Source organism: Caretta caretta, chromosome 1 (assembly GCF_965140235.1).
Source record: "Caretta caretta isolate rCarCar2 chromosome 1, rCarCar1.hap1, whole genome shotgun sequence".
NCBI classification, from domain to species: Eukaryota; Metazoa; Chordata; order Testudines; family Cheloniidae; genus Caretta; species Caretta caretta.
In genome coordinates, this window is record NC_134206.1 from 219,528,162 (window position 1) to 219,543,099 (window position 14,938).

Consider the following 14,938-nt stretch of genomic DNA (forward strand, 5'->3'; position numbering starts at 1 on the left):
TTTGCTACATGAATTCTGAGAACAGTGAAGAAGTCAAGAGAGGAAATTGGAGAAGAAATTTGTGAAATGTAAGTTATTGGGCAGGGTATGAATTGGGTTTGGGAAGAGGAAAAATTTAGTTAGGCAGCATTTTGACTAAAATGCCCTCTTTAGCCTGGCAAGATGCTCTCCAGGGGGCTGATCCAAAACCCATTGAAATCAATGGAGAGACTCTCACTGATTCCAATGGGCTTTGGATCAGGTCTTGGTAGTACAAGAGAGGCCAGCTAAGGCCAGGTCTGCCCTACAGACTTATATCAGTATGACTTTGTCGCTTGTGGGCTTGAAAAATCCACACCCACGAGCAACCTGGTTATGCCTACCTAATCCCCCAGGTAGACAGTGCTAGGTCAATGGAAGGGCTTCTCCACCTGACATAGTTATCGCCTCTCGGGGAGATGGATTAACTATGCCAACGGGAGAAGTTCTCCCGTCGGCATAGGAGCATCTTCACTAAGGCGCTGTAGCGGCAGAGCTGCACTGCTGTAGTGCTGAACATGAAGACAAGTGCGTGCATCACTTTCATTCCTCTCATAGGCAGCTACTCCTCCAGTGTGGATTTCTCCAATGGAAATTGTGCCTGGCTAAATTCAGCCAGCTTTCTGTTGTTTTATATAATGAGATGAGTGCTTATTTGTATGGCTGTTTATTCCCAGGTCATTATATACCATAGACTGGGTTTTTAAAAATGGTATCTCTGCCATCACACCGAGAAAAAGTTATGCCCTTTTCAGGAAACCTTTTCTTTCCTGACTCCCACATACAAATGGATAATACTGATATGGCTTAATAAATGTATTCTGACATAATTTCATGGTATGTCAGATTAGAGTTGTATGATGTACATTTATGGTTTGTTTATCTGACTAAATAGCAAAAAAAAAAAAAGTTTTAAGAGTGTTCCCGTAGGAGCATCGCCCTTTTAGGTGTTAAATCTGGTGTTTTTGTTTATTACTTATATCACATTTAGAAGCCACAATTGAGAATGGGGCCCCATTGTGTTAGCTGATGTGCACATAGTTAGAAAAAACAGCCTCTGCTACAAAGTGTTTACAGTTCATGTAGACAAGGCCGGCAATAATTGGAGGAAGAAGTTTTGTTTTCCCCATTTTACAGATGAGAACCTGAGACACTGAGAGATTCAGACTGAGATCCTCAAAGCTATGTAGGTACCTAACTCTCCTTGAAGTGTCTAAGTGACTTGTCCACGGTCACAGAGAAAGTCTGTGGCAGAGCCAGAAACTGATCCAAGATCTTCTGACTCTCAGTCCTGTGCCTTAACCACAAGATCACCCTTCCCCTCTAATATAACAGTACCGTGATCACTGTGCTCTTGATATAATTGAGTGGCAGAGTCCATGCCACACTGTTCTGCTTCAATACACCTTCACAGCCACTGCCCACTGGCTTCTATGAATCTGCTCTTCCCCTGGGTGGGGGGGTATAGTTAATCAAAGGAAATTAATATAAAGATAGAGGTTGCTGATATTCTCCTAAGAGATGGAAGCCCAGGAAATGTGAAAAATATCTGTAGAATGGTTGAAGGAATGGGAAACTTGAATTTCTACTTGGTAAGTAAACTTCACTAGCCTTCAGAATTCTCCCAGAGTGGAGAGCCTGCTGGTAATGACTGGAGAGAGCAGGAAGATCTCTCAACTTTTAGATAAAAGGGTAATCTATACTAAACTACAGCTGGAGGAAGGCCCTCTCCTCCTGGGTTGGTAGGAATTCAGCCCCCCTCCCCTAGGCACTCTCCAAGATCCCCTTCTGGATTAAGGCAATCCAGGACATTAGACACACAGCAGCATGAAGCCTCTTATCCTGTGACCCTACCCTTTGCTTGGGGACTGCCTGCAGCCCCACGTGCGTTCACAAAGCATGTAGCAGTGATGACAGCGTTCCTGAGGAAGTCAGGAGTTCAAGTGTTTCCTTTCCAGGATGACTGGTTGGTGAGAAGGTCTGTGCCTCAGGTGTTGTCTAGCGTGTCAGTCATCCAGTCCACCTTGGACACATTTGAGTTGCTCTTCAACACAGAGAGGTCAATCCTGTCACCTACAGAAAAGGAGAGAGTTTCTAGGAGCTCTCTTGGACTCAACGGAAGCTAAAGCCTTCCTGCCACAGCTAAGATTCCAGATGATGCTGGCCATATCCTCAAACTTCTAGGGCATGTGGCCTTATGCATTTATGTAGTTCAGCAGCCAGGCTCCATCTTCGGAAACTGCAAAGGGGCTGGCATCAGTACAGCCTCTAGACATGTTAGTTCGGGTACCACACAAATCTTGGCCTCTATACTGGTGGACAGACCCTACAAACGTCTGTGTGGGGATTCCGTTTGCTCCTCCTAACTTCCATTGAAGCCCATCTCCCTATGAAATCTCACAGTGATGTCTCTCTTTCCCATCTCAGCCAGATTGATGCTCTCTCTCCACATGCATTTATACAGACAGCAGCTAACAAGTTATATGTATTGTGGCAAGGCACCTTCTTGGTCTCACCAGACTCAGCAGCTTTTAGCCTTGGTGAGACGGGTTTGGGGTAAAACAGTCCCTCTGGGCTGCACAGGGGCAGTCCGTCCTTCTCTCAGCAGGTCTTTTGGGCCTGTTTCTCTCTCTTACGGGAGGGAATGCAGCCTCCCCTCCTGGTGACACTTGCTGTCTTGCTGCTCCTTGCCTACTGGCAGCTTGACTCCTTCTCTCTCTCCCTCTTCTCCCAACAGGGGAGGGTTTAAAAAGGTCTCAGGGAGCCCATAGTTGGAATCAGCTGATCCTAATGGATCTCTGGTAACCCTCTTCTCAGGTGAGCCTGATTGACCTGTAGTCACTCCTCCTCAGTTGATAAGGAGGAGGGCCTTTTAACCTTCTGGGACTGTTTTCTGCCCCTCGCCCCCCTTGCAGCCATCTGTCCTGAGTTTATCACATATCCCCACCACCCTACCCACACCCACACACACCCCCGCTCAACATTACGGGGTTGGACTACTTGGGTCGGCAAACAGTGCGCCCTTGACAGGCCATCTGTGTTGCCATTCTTTAGCGACAGTAACCACCTTGGTGCTCTTGCGTTTCTTTCTTTGTTTTGGTGCATCCACTTCAGAGGGGTGTGATCCGTGATGAGGGTAAATCTCTATCCAAGTAGGTAGTAGCATAGGCTTTCTACAGCCCACTTTACCACCAGGCATTCCTTCTCTACTACAGAATATTTACGTTCTCTGGGCAGGCATTTCCTACTGAGGAACAGGACTGGGTATTCTTCTCTGACCGCTCCGAACCCAACCTCGGAGGCATTGGTTTGTAAGATAAACTTCTCAAAATCTTGGGCTACCAGCACTGGGTCGGTGCAGAGTGCGGTCCGCAGATCTGCAAAAGCCTCCTCGGCCGCGCTGGTCCATCTTACTCTGGGGTTTTGTTAGGTCTGTTAACGGGCATGCCCTGGTGGCAAAGTGGGGGATGAATTGCCTATAGCATCCAATTAGTCCCAGGAATTCTCTGACCTGTTTCTTCTGGACTGGTCGGGGCCAATTCTGTATTGCCTCTAACTTGTTCAATTGGGGCTTCACCACGCCCCTCCCCATGATATACCTGAGGTATTTGGCTTCTGCTAGCCCAATCACATATTTGGAGGGATTTGCAGTTATCCCCACCTTCCTCAGGGTGTCCAGGACTGCTTCCACTTTTCCAAGTGCATCTCCCAGTCTGGGCTATGTATAATGACATCATTGAGATAGGCAGCTGCATACTTGCCATGTGGACACAACAGCATGTCCAGGGGTCCTTGGGAAGTTGTGGGAGCCCCATGTAAACCAAAAGGGAGAACAGTGTACTGATACAGTCCCTCTGGTGTTGAAAAGGCCAACTTCTCTTTATCGGGGGGGGATTTGTCAATAACCTTTGGTCAGGTCAAGACTGGACAAAAATCGTGCTTTTCCCAATCAAGTCAATTATCTCATCTATCCGGGGTATAGGGTACCTATCAAATTGGGATACTTCATTCAGTTTCCGGAAGTCGTTGCAGAACCTCACACTGCCATCAGGCTTAGGTACTAGGACAACTGGACTGGACCATTGGCTATGAGACTCTTCAATGACTCCTAACTTCAGCATTTTTCTGACTTCTGTCTTGATCTCTTCTCTTTTCGCCTCTGGGATCCGGTATGGCTTGACATTCACCTTCACTCCAGGCTCTGTGAGGATGTGATGGTGAACCTCGGTAGTCCTGCCTGGCTTTTCCAAGAATACGTCCTGGTTGCGTTTGATCATGTTGATCATTTCAGTTCGTTGGACGGGGTCAATTCCGGGGATATTCCCACTTGGCTGTACCGGTTGCTTTTGGGGTGGGGGGGTGACCCTAGAGTGACCACATGAGCTTCTGTCTTGCCAAGGTTTCAACAGGTTTATATGATAGCTCTGTTCCAGCTTCCGGCAGCCAGGCTGTTGGACCTTATAGTCTACCTCTCCAATGGCTTCTATTATTTTGTATGGCCCCTGCCACCTGGCTAGGAGCTTGCTCTCCTCTGTGGGTACGAGCACCATTACCCGATCTCCCACCTGGAATTTTCGGATCATCGCTCGGCGATTGTAATATGTCTGTTGGGCCCCTTGCGCCCTCTTTATGTGTTCCCACACTATGGGGGCGACTTGGGCTATCCTGTCTTTCATCTGCAACACATGCTCGATGATATTTCTCCCTGGGTTCGGCTGTTGTTCCCAACCTTCTTTGGCAATGTCCAGTCTGCCACAGGGGTGGTGACCTGAGGAACCTCCCCTTATAGCAAACATTAGGTATGGCAGCAGGGCATCCCAGTTCTTCCCATCCCGGCTCACTACCTTCTATATCATGTTCTGTAATGTTCTGTTAAAGCCTTCAACGAGGCCATCGGTCTGCGGATGATAGACTGATGTTCTTATGCTCCATATGTGGAGCATTACACACAAATCCTTCATTAATTTAGACAAAGAGGGGGTTCCTTGATCCATCAGGATCTCTTTGGGTATCCCTACTCTAGAAAAAATGTGGATTAATTCCTTAGTTACGGTCTTGGACATGGTGTTTTGTAGGGGTACAGCCTCAGGGTATCTAGTGGCATAATCTAGCACAACCAATATGTGCTGATGGCCCCGGGCTGCGGTCTCCAGTGGGCCTACTAGGTCCATAGCTATTTGCTCAAATGGGACTTCAATAGTCGGCAGAGGTACCAAAGGGGCCCTTATGTGTGGTTGGGGGCCATGTAATTGTTATTCAGGACAGGAGGCACAATATCATTGGACCGTCACATAAATTCCCGGCCAAAAAAACCTCTGTAGAATTCGATCAAGGGTTTTATCTACCCCTAGATTCCCCCCTAACAGATGGCTGTGGGCTAGATCCATCACGCCCCTCTGATGCTTCTGTGGTACTAAGAGCTGTTCCACGACTTCCTCTTGGACCTGGACTACTCTGTGTAGCAGATCCCTCTTTATCATATAATATGGCCCTGGGCCCTTGGCTCTGCCTTCCACAGGGACCCCATTCACCTCAACTACTTCTTTGCAAATATTGTTATATATTGAATCATTAGCCTGATCCTGCCCAAAATTTTCCAGTGAAGGTCCAATTTGCCCAAACTCAGGGAGATCTATTTCCGTCCCCCTCTCGGGGGGGAGTGTCCCCCCGAAGAACTGGGTCCAGCTGTTGGTTTATCGACCCCCGGCATAGTCCTTGTCAGCTAAGCCAACACTTTCCCCTGAGAGTGTAGGCTTCTGGTTCTGGGCCAAGATTCTCGTTCCCCTCCTCTCATCTGCCCTCCTTTCTCGCCGAGTCTTCCTGGGCTTCCCAAGGGGAAAGAACAAATCCTTGGCAAATTCATGGAAGACTGAGGGGTTGCTAACTATCGGGGCCATCCCGTTGCTCTCAGGATTATTTCCTTCTTCTGACTCCTCTCCGGGGAGTAGGCTGCCAAACCCTGGGAAGTCTCATCCTATGAGGACTGGATATAGAAGATTCGGGACCACTGTCACCTTAGTGGGGTTTCCTAGGACTTCTATTTTTACCTTGATGGTTGGGTAGTAATTGACATCCCCATGTACACAGGATATTCCTGTGTGTTTGGTCCGGGATAATTGGTCTTGCCCGACCAGCTTTCCCCTGAGACCAGCGTGACCACACTTCCAGAGTCCGCTAATGCAGTGGTCTCTATGCCATTCATTTTAACTGGTCTAGTATACCTGTGAGGGACCATTGCAACCCCTACTAGATTTATTCGGTCCTGTGGTCCTCCTAGATCTCCCAGGTCACATTGCATGGGCTTTTCGAGGTTTGGGCATTGGACAGCTATATGCCCTATTTCCCCACATGCATAACATCTGTACCCTGCTCAGGGCAGCCCCCTACTTTTCGGGCTTTTGGGTCTCCCCCGAGTCTTTCTCCCCAAGTCCCTCCACGATCTCCGGCTGCTCTTCAGCCTCCTTCCTCCCCTCCATAGTTCTGCCTGGGGCTAAAGCAACTTGGGCCCTCAGCACAGAGACTTGCCTCCTATTCTGGTGCCTTCCTTCCCCGGTGGTCCGAGAAAGTTCTTGGGCTGCTAGGTGTCTCTCTACAAGGGCAACCAGCTCATCATAGGAGGAGGGATCATTCTGACTGACCCATCCTCGTATGTCCGGTGGTAGCCCTCTCATGTACCTGTCCAAAACTATGATTTCCACAATTTTCTCCGGGCCACGGGTCTCGGGGACACAGCCACTTCCGGGCTAGGTGGATCAGGTCAAACATCTGGGACTTGGGCACTTTGCTGTACCTCTATTTCCACTCGTGGAACTGCTGGGCCCACACAGAAAAAGAGCTAGGATACTACCCCACTGCTCTTGGGGCCAGGCTTCCCGCAGGGCCGTTCTCTCGAATGCAAGGAGATATGCTTCTATGTCATCCTCCATCGTCATCTTCTGTAAGTAGCTGCTGGCTTGCAGGGGCCAGGTCCCATGGGGGCCATGCGTCAGAGTGGTCAGGGCCTTTAGCTGGTTCCCAACCTTATGCAGGGTGGCTCAATCCTGGGCCGCCTGGCTCATCAGTAATTGATTTGTCTCCTGCTTTATTCGCACTGACTCCTGCTGGGCAGCCATCTGAACCCTGGTAGCCTCTTGTTGGGCCATGGTGGCCTGTACCAACGCCTTCACTATATCCTCCATTTTTTTTTCCTTCTTGTTGGGGAGATGCCCTGAGATGGTTCGCCACGAAGTCTCACTCAGACGATCGCACCTCTGACACCACATGTGTTAAGGCACCTTCTTGGTCTCACCAGACTCAGCTGCTTTTAGCCTTGGTGAGACGGGCTTGGGGTAAAACAGTCCCTCTGGGCTGCACAGGGGCAGTCTGTCCTTCTCTCTGCCAGTCTTTAGGGCTTGTTTTTCTCCCTTATGGGAGGGAATGCAGCCTCCCCTCCTGGTGAGACTTGCTGTCTTGCTGCTCCTTGCCTACTGGCAGCTTAACTCCTTCTCTCTCTCCCTCTTCTCTCAGCAGGGGAGGGTTTAAAAAGGTCTCAGGGAGCCCATAGTTGGAATCAGCTGATTCTAATTGATCTCTGGTAACCCTCTTCTCAGGTGAACCTGATTGACCTGTAGTCACTCCTCCTCAGTTCATAGGGAGGAGGGCCTTCTAACCTTCTGGGACTGTTTTCTAGCCCCCAATCCCCTTGCAGCCATCTGTCCTGAGTTTATCACAGTGTGTACTGGAGGAGGGAGTCTTTCCCTTTGGGTCTCCGCGTGGGAGCCAGCGCTGGCAAGTCTGGGGGGCTAGAGCCTGCAGAATCACCTTCCTGATATAGAAGCCGCTCCCAGGGGCTCCGTCTCCATGACAGCACTTCCTATGCTGCTTCCACTCGTGGAACGACATTCTCACCTGGAAGGGCAGAAGGAAAGGGAGGAAGGAGATGCTGATGGAGGAGGGAACTTAAGAAGGCTCTGCCTTTATTTCTCCTTCCCTCTCCCAATTACTCTCACTCCATCCCTTCCCAATAGGGACAGTGTCATATTTTATGCTGAGTTCTGGGAGACACCAGAAAGTAAGCTGTGAAAGTTATTTAAAAAATAAGAAAGGTAAGGGGAGATTCTTCCCCCGCCCCCCACCCCACAGATCCCTCCAGCTCAGCCAGAAAGAGACCTTTCTAGCTCAAGAGACACCCTCCCCTGTACTGGAAACTCCTCTGTCCCCATTTCCCTCTCCAAGACCTTCCTAAAAGGAACTGCTACAGCCTCAGTGTTTGCCCTGACTAGGGAAAACAGAGAGGGGAGAGAGACTCCCTATCACGAGAGGCTGGTTTTACCTGCTTCTCAGGGGGGGCCAGGACCTGGGCCAGCACAGTGATTGCACCGTAGTCTGGGTGCATCTGGCTGTTAAAGGAGAAAAACAGAATGTGCAGCTGTAACTAGCTGTACTGGTTTCGATTCCTCCTCTCTTTCCATTGCTCATTCCCTATCTGGCACTCCCGGGGGCTTTGGCTGCCTCAATGGTTCATGCACAGTGAAGACGGGCCAGGTGTTGATGAAGCCCTGGGATTTCTCAGAGCCGATCCTCCCCCTGTAAGGAGAAAAAAAGAGGGAAGAAGTAACAGGAGAGTGTAAGCACTGGGACGGGAGAAATGTTGTTCAGGGCCTTCTGTGGAAGAGTGAGAATTTAAACATGGGACAGTAACAGATCATGAATCCCAGTAATGGTTGAACCTGGCAATATTCTGAACAAAAAGAGCTCTCAGCCATGCTTGTAGCTGTTTCTATCACTTCACGCTAATTCAACAGACAGTCTGGGGTTCAGAATGACATATACACAGAGTGACAATCCTGGAATCTTATACTATAGACCTGGTCTACACTACAAAGTTAGTTTGACATAAGCTGCCTTGCATCAACCTCGCTGTCTGTGACTTTGACAGACCCCAGTTGTTGGTGGTCAGGATCGAACCTGAGACCTCTGGAGCTAAATGCAAGAGCCTCTACTGCATGAGCTAAAAGTCACGTGGATCTTAACCAAGGCTGCAACACTCTGATTAATCTCTAAGTGGTCTAGGTGCCTCTGGAGGGGGACAGAGCACCCACCAAGCAGGCATGGGTTTCATGTGCACGTGTTTACAATTAAATTTGCCTCCTGCTGATGTAAGTGCCCTGTTATGCCGACATAGTAACACCACCATCCCAAACAGCATTGAAGCATGGTGGATGTAGTGAGGTCAATGCAGTAACATCACCTCCCAGCAGTAAGACATGGTCTATATACGACTCCTGGGGGAATTCTGTGCCATTGCACATGTGCAGGATTTATGACTTTCTGATTGGGAAGCAAAGGGAAGCAGCAACAGCAGTCATGCGACCCTCCCCAGCAGTATGTTTTGAGTGCCCAGGGCAGCTGTCAGAGAGGTAAATCACTGTGTGGCAGGAGGTGGGACTGGGGAAGACCTGGCTGGTGGCTCCCAGCAGGGCTGGGGAGGATCAGACTTTCTCTTCCCCTGCACGGCATCCGGGGCCATGTCAGACCCACCCCCAGATTTCTCCCCCAGCTGTAGGAAGCTCTGCAAACTCCCCCATGCTTCCTGCACCCATCGCTCCTCATCTGCAGGGTGAGGTATCACTGCACAGGGAGCTGCTCCCCCATCCACCCAACTCCCATGCATCCAGATCCCCTCATGCCCCAGACTCTCCTGCCAAGCCTCACCCCCTGTACCCAGAACCTCCCCAATAAGCCCCACTCCCCCTGCACCACCCCAATGAGCCACCCACACCCAGATCCCCACCCTACCAAGCACTACCCAGCTGCACCTGGATCCCCACTCCACTCCCCCAGCATCTGGACCCCCTACTGAGCCCCCCACACTCAAACCCCCATTCTGAGCTCTATCCGCCACACACCTAGACCCCCCTCCCCGCAGAGCCCCAACCACCTTCACTTGGACCCTCCTGCAGAGTCCCATTACTATTGCACCCAGAATCCTCCAACAATCTTGACCCTGTGCATCCAGATCCCCTCCACACCCGGATCCCCCACTGAGCCACCTGCTCCCACATTGCCCCACACAGAACCCTCTCAACCCACACCTGGATCTCCCCACATTAAGCCCCTCCACACTTGGATCCTGCCTTGCAGAGCCTGGCTGCCCATACCTGGTGCACCTGGCACAGAGGGGCAGGGCTCTGGTGTTTCTGGGGCAGGCCCAAGTGCTGTGTCAGGGTTGGATGAAGCCTCACCGCTGAGTCTGTGTCCCAGGGGAGGAGCTACACAGTGATCTCCCATGTATGTGCAACAAGTAGCCTGTGCTCCCCAATGCCACGCAGGAGCCTCCACATTTATTTGATAAATAAAATTTGCAGAATTTTAAAATATTGTATGCAGAATTTTTAATGTTTTGGCACAGAATGCCGTCAGAAGTAATATACTGAGGTCAATACGGCACAAGTGTATGTTGATACTGTATTACCTATGACAGGTTTCAGAGTAGCAGCCATGTTAATGTGTATCCGCAAAAAGAAAAGGAGTACTTGTGGCACCTTAGAGACTAACACATTTGTTTGAGCTATAGCTCACAAAAGCTTATGCTCAAATAAATTGGTTAGTCTCTAAGGTGCCACAAGTACTCCTTTTCTTTTTGCGAATACAGACTAACACGGCTGTTTCTCTGAAACCTATGTTGACCCTAACAGTCCTCCAGCAGCTATCTCACAATGCCCCACTGTGGTCACAATTATGAACTCCACTGCCTAGGGATCATATAGGCTGAAAGGCCCCCCTTCCTTTTAATGCCCCACAAATTTTTGAAAAGTCTTTTCCTGATTGCCCAGCTTGGTGGGCATACCTAGCAGTTCTCCATTGTTGAGTGCAATCACCCAGCTGACCATGATGGCTACATGCTTCAGACATAGCTTGGAGAAGACAGGAGATATTGGATCTGCTGGGCCTGTGGGGAAAAGAGACTGTGAAAGCACAGCTACGGACCAGCCATAGAAACATCAACATCTACAAGCAGATAGCTCGGGGGATGCCGGAGAAGGGGTCTGACAGGGACCAGCAGCAGTGCCACATGAAAGCAGAAGAACTGTGGCAGGCATATCAGAAGGCCAGGGAGGCCATCAGTCGATGCCATAAACCTGCCACTTTTACAAAGAGCTGCATGCCATCATCGGCAGAAACCCCACCACCACCATGGATTCTTCTGAGGTGCCTAAGCCCACAGGCACCCGGCCTGAACAGCGAAGACAAGGACGAGGTGGAAGACGCAAAGGGGGAAGATGTGGAACATGCGATGAGGGTCCATCTATGCCACAAGCCAGGACCTATTTGAGACTCCCCCATGGTCTAGTCGGTCCCGGCAGTTGAGCATGGGTGAGCCCGATGCAGCGGAAGGACCTTCAGATAAGCGTGTAAATGTATTCCCCATTATAGCGATGGTACCCCTATCTTAACAGGGCAGCTTTAAACTTTGCATTAATTTGCTCATGCAAGAAGAGGGAGTGGTACAACAAAGAGAGGGAGCATTATCTGCTTTTCATTCCCCTGAAGAATTAGGCAAAGTGGGGACGGGGGGAAGGCGGAGCAGTTTGTTCATGTACACAGGGATGTCCCTTGAATCCTGAGAGATCTGGATGACACTTTCATGGAGGCACTGTGCAGTCCTCTCCCGGAGGTTCCTAGGTGTGGCCACCTTATTTTTTCCTTCATGTTAGGACACTTTCCCACACCAGTCAGCGATTACTTCGGCAGGCATCATTGTAGTACACAGGCTTGCAGCATATGGGCCTAGGCAGCTTCTCAGCTTTCTAGCTCCATGGAGCGTGTGCGGTGGGCATGGAAACTGGGTAGTTTCTGCTGCAGAGAAGGGGTCACGCTGGCTTATGTCTTAGCTGTGCGGGGAGTGAGCACCGAGTAGATTCTCCAGCTGGAAGAGGGACTTGTGGCATGATATGCTTGGAAGGAGGGGGTGGGAATTGATCAGTTCTCCTTTACTGGAGAGGTGAGCTACATTGGGGCTGGATACCTTGGAGTGGGAGATGGGGGATCTCAGCTATAATGGTGGTTTACAAGTCTCTATTATGAATATTCATGGGCAGGGGGGCTATGCACATCCTGCCCCCAGAGCACAGTGTGAAAACAGGCCCCTTAGCAAATAGTCAGGTCTTTGCTATCAGCCGTGGCTTTGCCTAGAGGGCATTTTACAGTATGGACTGGCTTTTAAACATGACTGTAGTTGTGTTACCCAATTCCTTGACCTTGAATCCAGCACAGGGAAGCAATAAGCACTGGCGAGCATAGGGGTCTTTTCTTCAAAGGATTCAAGGGAGTTTGTTGATATTTTATAGATCTATTAAGCTGTTGAGAGTCCAAACGAACTCCAGGTTGGCCCATTAGTGGGTGGAGGTCAGGGGTTCCAGGTGAGGAAGAAAGGGTAGCCTAGGCCCTCTTGAAATGTCACATGTTTTGTGAGAAAATCAGGGTTCATATTCTTGGGTGGGTCAATGCAGCATGAGTTCCCAGGGGGCGGGTAAAGGTGTGTCAGTTTTTGGGATGGGAGGGAGGGACAGTTCTGGAGTCGGTTCTCATTTCATCCATTTGGGCTGGCCCAGCCCTTTCTTTGTGTCCCCAACAAATCAGAAGAAAGCAAAGGACCAGTTGCTACCATTTTTGTGGTCTCAGCATCTCAGGTACTAGCCACTTCTGACTTTAACTTTTTATTGTGCTGATGGAGTTGTAGTTAGAGCACTTTTTGCAGAAGGCTGCAGGTGTGGGGCAGGGGGGAGTGAGAATTGGGTAGTGTCCATAGGAGAGAGTGGAGATAAGACACGGTGGGAACTGGGTGGATTAAACAGCAGAAATCAGGGGTCACACTGGCCATGTCGCTTGTCCTTTGGGCGTGGAAGGGTCAATGGGGGATATCCGAGCTCTGTGTTTTCTCTCCTGACGTTTGAGCACAGCCCCCACTAGTGGCAGAACATGGAATCTGACTCTGTAGCAGACACGAGCTGGAGAGAGCAGGTGCATCCCCAAGGATCAGGTCTGAGCCATTAGAATCAGGATTTCTGCTCCCCAAGGCAGGGACACATGCCCTGGGACCTCCTCTGGTCACATGCTGCTCAGGTGCCTACTTTCCTCCTTCCCCCACAAATCTGTAACTTGTGATGAAATAACCTCAAAGGATTTGTGGGGAAAGTTAAAAGGCTGAATCAAAAATTACCTGAGCACTCCAAGTCCCCCCCACCCCCAATCCTTCCCAAAGTCCCCCAGCTGTCTACTTCCAGTGGCACTCTCTCCCCAATGGGCCCTGGCTCCTTCCTTCCCCCTGACTAAATTCCTCCCCCCTACCCTGCTATCTGTGCCAACCATTCGTAGGCTCACTGGCTCCTTGAAGGTGGTGGAATCTGCAGGCTGGTCTTGGATCCTAGGCCAGCTGGCTCCTCCTGCTGATGCCAGCACAACATGAAGCCCTGACACCTCCTATCCAGGCTCTCTCTACCCTCCAGAGGCTGTACCAGGACCAGAAGGCAACTGGAGCTCGGGCCTGGAGTGGGGGAGTGGTGGGGTAGAGTTAGGTACCTCAACCCATGGAAGGGACTGAGTTGAGGGGAGTTTCCAACCACAGCCCAGAATCACTCTGTGGGAGGGCATGGAACGGAGAGACAGTGGAGTGACAGTTATGGCAATGTCCTGCAATATTCTGGTCAAACCTTTGGGATTAAACATAAGTATTTTGGAGGAGATGGGACAGAGAAAGGAATGTGGCTATGGGGGAGGTTTGCAGATGCTCCCTTACCCAACTCCGGTGTTAAGTGCAGTGCAGGGTTGAGAGCACTGATATATTTGAGAGCACTGATATACTCCTGATATATTTCACCCTTCGGTCCACAGAATGGCTGCTTGTAATATTCCCAGGGGTTGGGGAACCTCCACCCATTGTTGGGGCAGCTGACCTGTTGGGAAACGAAGGGACACCACACACACTCCCTAGAAACTGAATGGGAGGTGGGAGTGGGAGAACCAGGTTGTAAGTTTACACCCAAATGTTCTGGGATAACAAGGATAAAAAGGGGCATGGGAGAGCTCAGCCACAGGGGTTCCAAGGAGAGAAATTACGCAGGATGGTTGACAAACAACTCTGTGTGGATTTTTAACAGGTGTAGGCTGGCTGGCTTGCAGAAAGTTTATTATACGCATGGCTGAAATATAAAATTATAAAAGGTAATGGGAAAGCTGCTACTCAGGAAATAACCCTGTCCAGCACCCTAGTAAAACCCACTTCTTTAAGGGGGAGATCTGACAGTCGTAGCAATTTCCAGCAATATCTTAGAGCAGTGGTTCTCAACCGGGAGTCCACGGGCCCGTGGAGGGGCCACAAGCCAGATTCAGGGGTCCGCAAGCCCTGAGCCCCACAGGGCAGAAGCCCCTAGCCCATGGGTGGAGTTGGAGAGGCGCAGTGGGGGCATTTCTCCCCCAAACTGCAGTGCCTTAACCAGAGCAGGGTGGTCCCGGAGGAAGCTCCACACACCCCTCCTCTGCTCCCACCCAACCAGCTGGCCAGGTCAGAGGCAGGAAGCTGGAGCCAGGTAATGCAGGGCTGCTGCTGCTCTAGCTGGTACCATGGAGCGGGTGGCTGCAGTGCTCCCCCATCTCCTGCTGCTGCTTGTGGTGCCCTGGGCTGTGGCTGCAGCTGCCCCTCAGCTCCCAGCCCCCTTTACTCCTGGGGGAATTCTGCAACAAAAAATTAAAAATTTTGTGCACAATATTTTAAAATTCTGCAAATTCCTGCATATTTTATTTGTCAAAATAACACAATATAATCACACCCGTTTCAATTATTTTTGGTCGTTTATTTCAAACTATCTGTCAGCAAGTACGTCTGTAACAATACAGACAACAAAAAAGATTCGGGAAATGTTTTTTGACAAATAGATTCCTT